Here is a 10371-nt window from a genome sequence, read left to right as displayed (position 1 = left end):
ATAGAGTATGTAGAAGAGAAAGATATCACTGCCATTGTAGCTTGTGTTGTACTCTAACTTTTTATGTTCCATCTTCTGTTTATCATGAGATCCTCTATTCTACATTATCTGCCCTGTTTGTTTACACTGTAACAAAAATACCTATGTCAGTTTCTTTGAAACAAACACTGATAGTCTTGGTCACCTTGCTGTAAAACTACCACATTATACTAGCTTACTCTGTTTCCTGTAGACACACACAGCTCGCTATAAATCCACTGATGTTATCAGTATACACGATATGTTCCAAACATATCCACAATTAACAGGAGGTCGGCTGGTCTACTCTCCAGCAATGAAAGACACATATTGTAAGACCAAGGTTGCTATGGGGACCAGAGGAACTGCTTCAACATGTTGGAAAGCAAGGTATTGAAAGCTTGTTCCAATCAACGAGTATGAAAAAAAGGTGTTGGCAGCAATGACCTCTCTCCACCACAGCCCCCTCTCTCTTTCGTTCTCACCCCAGGGTCACGTCGGCAGCGCAGACCATCGGGTTATTTTAATCGAGTTATATTTTTCTTCCACAAACGGATGCCAGCTGTCTGTGCTCCTCGGATCGGCTCACTCATTCTCCCTTGCATCAGCTGTGACACAAGCGGGCGTTCATGCTTCCAGGGGTTCTTTGGGCCGCGTTAAACTTGGCGCCGCTTTATGGCGAAAGCTTTCCGCCATGGCAATGATGGAAGGGGCCGCGGGGGAGGAGCGGGCGGCTGGACGGGTGGATGGGGCCGGCACCGTGGCCGAGGTGGCTGCCTGGGTCCTCCTAGGTCTGACCTCTCCATACTGCTGCAAGGGCAGATCACTACCATACAGTGTAGCCTGGAAGCCATGGCAGCTTTAGAAGAAAAAATAAGAACCGGAAGGTTCAACGCTCTGAATAACCCTGGTAGAAGCCATGTGACTAAGCCACACAGACATTTATCCAGTTCTACCAACCTCTGCCTTAAAGAAATCATTTTTGATTAAGTTTTGACAGGTGGGGAAAAATACACACTGATGATGTTATTGAGAGACCCTCCCCTAAGCAGCTCTGAAATTTGGCAGACGTTTCAGATGTCCTTCTTAGTTTCATCTCCTCCCCTGCCTTTTCTTTTCATGCCTTGTTTAATGGCGTGCCATTACTTGCTGTAAGCCTACCTCTGACATGATGCCAATGTGAGGATTTGAGGAGCAGGTTTGACACCAGCCAAACCGAGGGGTAAAGGAAGAGACTGATGAAATGAGGAGGAAAAAAGGGCTTTTGAAAAACTTTTGAGAGGGTAATAGGAATCGTCAAATGACCCTCAGGCAAAGCAGTCTTAAAAATAAATAATTAAACACCAGGAACCATGGTGTGGGTAATGTGTTTTCACCGTCAGTGTCATCTGGTGGGATGACTGAGAGAAATGATTGAGTGTCGTAGATTCTCCTCTCTCCACGAGCTCTTTTTCTCGCGCTTTTCTGAATGCAGCAGTGAGTAATTTCAGTCAAATACAAGCCTCTGCAGCATCAGACTATACAAACATAAGAAACGTATTGGTGTAGGGACCTCAAGTGATAAAAAGATACTAATACAAAACATGTAGATGCTAAACATGTTAATTAGATAGTACTTTCTCATTCAGTGCCTGATTGCCTATGTTTTCACTCTATAACATATGATGAACTCATACTATTCAGTGATTAGCCTGAGCACCAGTACCTCAGTCAGCCAACTATTTTTGCTTTGATCTTTTGTGAGTTTCACATTAAATCAATTGAAGGATAGGTTCAGAGAATATATGATGCCAGTAGGAAGATAGCGCTTTAGACCATTCAATATTAAATACAAATCTCTTGTGCCTTGTCAAGCCATGCAACTATCGAGATTCAGGGGCAGGATCTAAACCAACTCTGCCCCTGGGGTACTAGCTCCTCTCATACCTATTGTAATTATCTCCAACAAACTACAGAGCAGTAGTAAGAGCAGTAGTAATACACATATCCTATTAGTAAGAGAGTTGTGTATCATAAGGATAATTATACATTTACCAATAAGTATGAACATTTACCACAGAGGAAGGAAATATATACCCTGACAGAGAATGTTTTCATGTTATCATTTTAGAATTAATAAATGCACAACCCCTTTAGGAGCACTTTTCCCCCTTGATTTATGGTGACTTCAGTCCATATCTGCTTTCCTCCCAAAGTTAATACAGTATGTCCTGCAAACTGAGGAAGTTGTCTGTATCATGAAAGGGAAAGTCAAGGATCTGGCTTTTTAAGCTGAGAGAGGGAGACAGTGGTGCGGTTTGAAGTTAACTGCGACAGCCACGGGATTCACAAGAGAAAGTTCACAATATGCCTTATTTCTGTCAGAATACATTTCCTTGTCCCTAGATCCTCATAGGTGGAAAAAGCTAGAAGGTATAAAGGTGTGAATAAAAAGTGGAGGTACTTCTTTTACATATTACCACTGATGTGCTTTAGATCTTCGGGAGACTCCGGGAGTGGGGAAACAGAGAGCCTCACAGGAGCAGCACATATGCCAAACCTGGTGTGCAAGAAGAGACATTTAAGGAGAAAACATCGCGCTGCCATCTTCATCTTTCATCTGCCTCATTTGTTGACAGACACGTATAGAGACTTTTCTTGGCTTTTGCACAATTTCTTTTTTATAAAAGAGTAAGTCACCAAGCCAAGATTTCAGCAGCCACTTTGTTCCTATTTTAAAACCTTATCCTTCTGGAAAGCACAATGGCAGGGAATGAAAGAGAATAGCACATTAGAAATACTCAGGAAAAAGCGGCTTTGTCAATAATTCATCGTCTAGGTGAAAAAATGGGGGCCTGACTTTGAATGTTATGAGTAATGGATGTATAAATGAATGTTGGAATATTGTATAAGGCACATGTAATTTTCTGTACGCCAGATGTGTCTATTATAGCTAAGGTTTGTTTGTGCTTCTACAGTCCTGTTTGTGTGTGTACTTGCCAATTAACCCAAATATCTGAAAATGCCCAAATATGGTGAATGTTGTCTCTTTTTTATCAACGCAAAGCTCGTCCCATGGTGACAGTCTAGTTTCTGAACCCCACATTATCATGAAAAGGTCAGTCTATGAGTCACCCAGAAAGCCCACATGTAAAAAAGCAGCCTTGCACACAGCTATATGTACACAAACAACTGAGACCTCGCCTACAGTACACAGCTAGCCTATTCTAGGCAGCTGTCAGTCCAGTATGGGGTGGAGGAATGCGGTAACACCTACCCAGAGGAAAGTATTAGTGTGTGTATACCACAACTCATGAAGAATAAAAGGTAAAATATGAAAGTGTGCATAAATTATACATTGCAAAGTACAGACTACTCCCTAGCACTAATACATTTACAGCATAGACATACCTAGGTGATATGTGTATATTTTTTCTCTTTTTTATGTTGGGCACACGAGTAGATACTGTCAAAGAGTTTACAGCCAAAACATCTAAGTAGATCATCTCCAAACAGACCTCTTATTTAATGAGGATTTTCTACTCCAATAAACATTGCATGTATCATATAAATAAGTTTCACAAGCAAATTATTTTAGGTCTTGTAGCCATGCCTACAGATGCAAAAATTAATACATCTGATCAAATGGTTTATGACAGTATGAACATAACCTCTACTCATATTTTCACTGCTCACATACCTTTTCTATCACAGATATAATCTTGTAAATCTTATAAAGCAATGGGAAATGTTTACATCTCCCAAACACAGCAACATAAAAAAGCACATTTCTCTGTATATGTATAATATTTACAGCGAATATCCATGTGAATATCAAGAAGAAATTTTTATCCTTATTACTTGCATTTGACATTCATTCTCCCCAGGATGTTCCTCTCACTGATACCTGCCATAGCCCATGGCTTAACCAAACAACCTGCAAAACAGATCATCCTTAATATAGACCGGGTGCACGCTCATGACATACTACTTAATGTGCCTGCTCAATGATCTGTAAATCATTGATTCCACCCTGGTATTCTCTCCCTGTCACGTAACATGAAGGCCTGTTTCGCTAATGTGATTCCTGCACTCTGGGCATGGCAACAAGCTGTAAAAAGAACCATGACTCATGGTATTTTGGTAGAAGGGAAGGGGTGGGCTGCAATGGAGGTTGCAATGGCTGTGTCAGAGTATCATGCCAGATGTCACAGTTCCATCCTTAACTCTATGGCTCTGGTTGAAGCTTCTCTTTGTGTGACTACAAGCATCTTCTTATGAAGGTTAATGCATTAGGGACCCTGGTTTGGCTAAGGGACACTGATACTGTCCTGTTCAGGACCAGTCATGTGACTATGTAACTATGTAGGATAATAATAGAAAGAGCACCTCCTATTGGTGAGATGTCAAATCTGGGAATTCTTCCTTTGACTGAATGCTCTAGTTTTTACAATGTTATGGCTATAAAACTTGATTTACTACACTACAAATTTATGCTATAGAATAGTATGTATGGATCAACTATAAGAGCAGTGGTAAATTACATAGTTTAAAGTGACCAAGACCAAAATGTTTAGATCTTCTTTGAATACATAGCTTTAAATCTACATTTTGGCATGAGATGAATTGAACTACCATAAGAGCACCAAACTGCTCATCCGTGTTTTTTATTTTCTTTTTGTTCAGCTATTCTGAGTTGTGGCTATCTTGGAGGACTGTTTTTGGAAAGACCTTTTGGAAATATAAAAATGCTAGATTCTGGGTTACTTTATGTTTTTAAAAAATATTTTTCAGTTTTGTAATAATAATTGAAAATGGCCTTTCTGTGGTTCTAAAAATCTTATGTTTAATCGCCATCTAACCACAGCCTGTAGAACCTAACGTGGACACATAAGTTTCTCCATATCTTAAGTTACACCACAGCTTGGGAGCACACAGTAAACTCTGGTGAGAGAGCCATGCTTTATGACCAGTTGTCCTCACTCACATCAATTCTTTTCACTAATTCTGGCATCGTTATATATGTGCTTGTTTAATTAGTCAAAGCAGGGTAATGTTCTCATTTAGTGTTGGTCCAGCCGATTAGTTTTTTTATTTATCTTTGCTTAGAGCTTCTCACTTTCATTGGTGTGATAATGATGTCCTTTGTTGATGTGACCCAGTTAGACCCAGTTTGACCCAGGACAGAATCTTCTTTCCACTTGATTGCTGGGAACACCCCAAAACTGCCATTTATTCACAAGCTGCTGCTAAGAAGTGCATTTTTTGAAACGGATCAGTTTAGCTGGCGGTCATGCATTTAATAACCCTTTTGGAATAAGAGAGTCTCTTGAGTCCTTCTGTGTAGATCTCCACTTTGTAGAGGTGAGTTATCAATTCTGATGATTGTGAGTGGAGCCAGAGGCAGCAGTTCAAACTCCAGAGAGTGAGGTAGATCTCTGCCTCACCATCTCCCAAGTCTGGATAAACTGAGATCCGTCAGGCTGGACCAAAGGCTTTCCCGTGCCATCCCACCATCCTATGGGACTAGTTCGCCAAAGCCCTTCTCATCTCGCCTGTTCTTTGCTCCTGGTTGCCTTGGAAACTCAGAGGTAACTGTAGGAAGCTCAGAGAGTGGAGAACATTGACTCCAGTGTCTGAATGCAACACACAAGGACATCAGCTGCCTCGTACGTTTGTACACATTCAAAGATGCCAGTATCAGAGCACTTGCTTGAACGCTTTGAAGATGCATGTGGTGAATATGTGCAGATTACGTTTTGTGCTTGATTGGCCAAAATTCTCTTAATGGGAGCAAAAATTGTTTATTTTGGCAATGCTGCATAAATGTTTCATTGTACTTTGTCTCATTTGAAAACATGCAACCTAATTCATAAACAGCACCAAAGTGCTTTTATGAATCTGCATTTCCTTATCTGCTGTGCTGCATAGCTTCCATCGGGGTGTAGAGGTCTCGCTGACCTCACACCTGCTGCAAAGGCACCACGCCACACACTTCCAATTTAATCAACTGAGTCACACACTCCCATGCAGACAAAAATAAAAACATTTGTTTTGCTACAGTTTAGGGGCCTAATACTACGTCACAATGACTAAGCTAAACTGTTTTCATTCTCTTCCTGGTATGTGTCCCCAGTGTGTCTATGCAGACCATTCCCAGTGTTTTATGGCAGTCTCATTTTAGCTTTGCTGGTGAAAGTGATCAAGATGTCGTACTTCTTGCATCAATCACATGAATCTGCAGAAGTCTCATACTCACTATGGATGAGATTAGAGGCATGAAAACAATTGGATAATTCATGTTGACAAGAAAATAATGTCAGGATAAATTGCAGTACTCTGTGCTTTTGGTACTCTTGCAAATACTGAATTTAGAGTGAGAGGTTAGTATGGACACACTTATGTATGCTTCTTTTGTAGAATATAAACCTTTATTGATCAAATATTACATTAATTGACAAATATATCTTTCAAATTCTGGCTGTAAGGTGTAAAAATACAAATATACATTAAAGGGGCAATGTGAAGAATGGTGCACGAGTGGGTACATGGTAAAGAATTATCACATGAAGATGACTTGTCTCCTCCTCGACATCACTTCCTATCCTTGTGAATCTACATAAAACATGACTTCCGCCCTCAGAATCTGAAGTGGCTAATGAGTCTCATTGCTAACATTATATTAGTTTGTGATCTTTAAAGTCATTGTTACTGTCAAGTGATGTGGTACTTATAGCTATACTTATAGCTATAGATATAGTTACTTTGTTGTTTAGTCTAACAAATCGGCAGTAATGTTATAGATGTAGTTATAAATGGTAAAGTTATTTTACATTACTGATTAGCTAGCATTATGCTAAAGTGATGTTGTTTCAATAAATATTTACTTCAGTGAACACTTCTGCTTAATAGATTTTTTTTACATATGGGAAAAGCATTTCTCAGGTTCACTTATTTTATTTTAGTTAAATTTGTCTTTGTATCACTGCATTTCTTGGCAGTTGGAGGTACCACATGATTCCACCATGTTTACCTCTTTGAGACAGAGGTGGTCTTGGGGAGTGTCTTAAACAGGATAAGCAGGCATGACATGGAAGCATAATCATGGGGTATATCCTAGACCTCAGTTTTATCCAATAGTTTATAGGATATATTTGTCAATTTAGTGGGGAAACTTTTCATCATTGTTTGCGCATATTTCCAAATTATTTGTAAAAGTAAGACAGTAACATTATGGATTGCATCTTTAAAACACTCCAATAGTACATAGGCATATCACACTGCATACCAATGTTTGTGATTTTCAGTGGTGCTCATCTGAAGAATATTTTTGGTGATGTTTATCACATATTGCAGTTTTAATATATTTGCACTCATATCATTCTTAACCTTTTCCATACCCCAAGAGCTACAACTGTTCCGCTTCTCTGAATTCATCTTTTGTCATTTGTGAATGCCAAAAGCTGAGATCAATAGCCTGGTGTCCTGGCCTGATAAGATATGATCTTCAAGGGTTTGCTTGTGCCTTTGAGACTCTTTCAGTGAACTCCTGCTTCATTTTTGTCCTGTCCATCGTCACACTCTGACCCACATTCATCCTCTGTTAACCCGGCTATGGTTGCTCCTCCTCTCCTCACTGTCCTTTTGCCACTGTTTCCATTTCAGTTAGGCCGTACCTCTGGGATTGCCTCAGATCACCCACGGGTCCCTCCTGGGATGCCTGAGGAGGCGATAATGCTGCAAAGCAGTGACGCAGCCATGGCAACATGTGCACACACACTGCTGTGATGGGATGTGACCAGCATCCCACAGGCTCCAGTCTCCAGGACCCAAGGCAGGGCAATTAAATTACAACACAGGCTGCACTGGAGGGGAAGCTAGCTAACTGGAGGCCAAAGTAGCAAAAAATAACCCCCAAATAAATGCACGCAGGAGAGGCCTCGGTGAGGGGTGAGTTGCAATCGTATTCTCTTTGCTGTGTCGGGAGTAGTGGTTGATACTTATACAGTCTGATTAAAGTTAGGAGAGCAGAGAAAGGGAAAGGGAGAAGGAAGGAGAGAGAGGGAGGGAGAGAGGTAAAGAGAGAAATGGAGAAGGAGAGAAGGAGATGAGGAGAGAGAAAGAAAGGGAAAGAGATAAAAAGAGAGACAGGGAGAGAGGGAGCTAGAGCTAGAGACTTGCCCATCTGCCAGGACACATCTATGTCATAAGCGCCGAATCAAAGCAAATCATGCTGAATGCATCGAGAGAGAGAGAGAGAGAGAGAGAGAGAGAGAGAGAGAGAGAGAGAGAGAGAGAGAGAGAGAGACAGAAAAAGACAGACAGAGAGAGAGGCAGAGAGAGAGAGATTATGGGAGTTAAGGTGGTGACTAAGGTGGGAATCACACATCAAAGGCAGAAGAGGATACTTTCACTTTCCCAAGGCAAGCCTCCGGCTTCACCTCCTGCATTGGCTCACTGAGAGAGTTCACTCCTGGTGCACGGATTTTACAGGGAGGGGAGGAAGAGAAAGAAATGAGGATGAGGGATAGAGCGGCGAGAGGAGGCTAGTTCAAAACACCAAGTTACGTGTAAAGGCTTGTGGGAGAGTTTTAATACTGATGGGATTCAGCGCTTTTCCAGCAGAATGGAAAGGTAAGCGGGTAAGGAAGAGAAAGCAAACGCGTCTTTGTAAACTCCGACCAGTGATGTTCAGTGAAAGAATTTCTGTTTGAGGAAAAGAAGGTCTAATAAAAATAGTGCTATAAAAAGGGTCAAATAGCTTCAAAAAGGCCTTCGTGTTTCATCATAAGTCAGACTCTCTTTGAGTCCCAGCTGTGCCGTTTGCCCTAAACAACAGGGGGCACATGGGGATGCATCTGAGCATTTTCACTGGAACAGGATGGAGGACCAAGCCAATATATCCGAGCCCTCGGCATCTGTTTGGTCTTATATCTACTCGGTCATGTTAAGCGGTTTGTGCTGAGCTCAAAGCTGTGTTGGGGCTCTCAGTGAGGCTTCATATACAGCTTGATGGTGTGGACAGAAGGCAAACCAAGCTCTGTGTGTATCAAAGGGGTAAGACAGAGCTTCTTAGACGTCAACATTGCCTTGCAATGGAGGGGGAAATAATAGAATTTCTAAGACCTTGTAGCTTGGTTAAAAATCCTGTGATCTAGCTGTGCAACACCCAACATGCTCCCTTTCTACAAAAACTCATAGTATTTTCACTCTTGGTGGCTGACTGTTATAAATCCTTGTTTTGGGCAATTTGTCCTCCAGTGTAGCCTGAGCTGTTGCTGATACTCCATCACCGGCACTCCAGAGCAATTACAGTGTTATTGGAGCTCTGTCTGCTTCTCCCCCTCTCCCCACTTGCACATGTTTGCTTTTGCTGTTGGACTTTGTGTCAGGCTAGTTGCTTCCACTCTGCCTGTTGTTGACAGGTCAGTTGCATTGGGAGTGTGTTGCATGAGTGTGTTGCATGAGAGTGTATATGTGTGTGTGTGTGTGTGTGTGTGTGTGTGTGTGTGTGTGTGTGTGTGTGTGTGTGTGTGTGCGTGCATGTGTGTGTGTGTGTGTGTGTGTGTGTGTGTGTGTGTGGAATGAGGTGGGCTGCTCCAGGGTATTTGCTCAGAAAAAAGAGAGACAGCACAGTGATGGAACAAACGCACAAGAATGTACCAAGGCATTTTCAATAGTGACTCACTATGCAAACACACATACACACAAATCACACACAAATGCACACACATACACACATGCACACAGGAGGTACCTTGGAAAATATCACAGCCACCTCCAGGAGTTTTAAACAGAATGCTGCGTCTCTAACAGAATGCATCCGCAAAGAAACGGCCTCTCCTTCACACAGCCTCTCCTTGAAACCTCGCAGACTCCCTATTCAACCTCTATTCACTTATTCTTCATGTCCTTTCCCCCACCACCTGCACCAGCCAGTGCCCAATCGATCGCAGGGGATTACAACAGTCCCACACCTGAGCACACACAGGCATATTAACAGCAGTCCCAGGATTCCCCACCTCCTTAAGAACAATGATTACAGACAAATGTAAGAGAGAGACGCACCACATGTGGTGTTAGCTCTGCACGTGGGCTTACATTTAGCCGCCGGTACACAATTTGTGCATTTTCCATTCACCTTTGAGCAGCTTCATGTCTTCCTAATGGTAAGGCTGGCGAGGTTACAGTTTTCTTTCCACCGCGTCATAGTATTCCCCTGTGATACGTGCAAATCCAGAAATAGAAAAGGGGTTAAGTGTACCATCTGGGAGTAATTAATACTTAATTAGTGTGTGAGGTTGTGAATGCTCATTAGAGGATGGGGCGAGAGGGGGGTACCTTCAGTCTCCTGATTTATCCTCTGTTTTGTGG

The 10371-nt window shown here is 41.9% G+C and overlaps 1 long non-coding RNA gene across 1 annotated transcript in view; it reads right to left on the bottom strand.

The window, feature by feature from the left end:
* Positions 1-4023, bottom strand: part of LOC113570739 — a 9684-nt gene extending 5661 nt beyond the window's left edge. Inside the window, exons 1-2 of the long non-coding RNA XR_003409916.2 lie at positions 3859-4023; positions 2478-2557 (exon numbers count right to left, since the gene is read on the bottom strand). This is a non-coding gene — a long non-coding RNA (uncharacterized LOC113570739). The remainder of the gene's footprint in view (positions 1-2477; positions 2558-3858) is intronic.
* Positions 4024-10371: the final 6348 nt, after the last annotated feature.

The sequence above is a fragment of the Electrophorus electricus genome, chromosome 12 (assembly GCF_013358815.1).
Source record: "Electrophorus electricus isolate fEleEle1 chromosome 12, fEleEle1.pri, whole genome shotgun sequence".
Classification (NCBI taxonomy): domain Eukaryota; kingdom Metazoa; phylum Chordata; class Actinopteri; order Gymnotiformes; family Gymnotidae; genus Electrophorus; species Electrophorus electricus.
The sequence above is the reverse complement of the archived record's forward strand: the minus strand, read 5'-3'. Positions and strand labels throughout refer to the sequence as shown.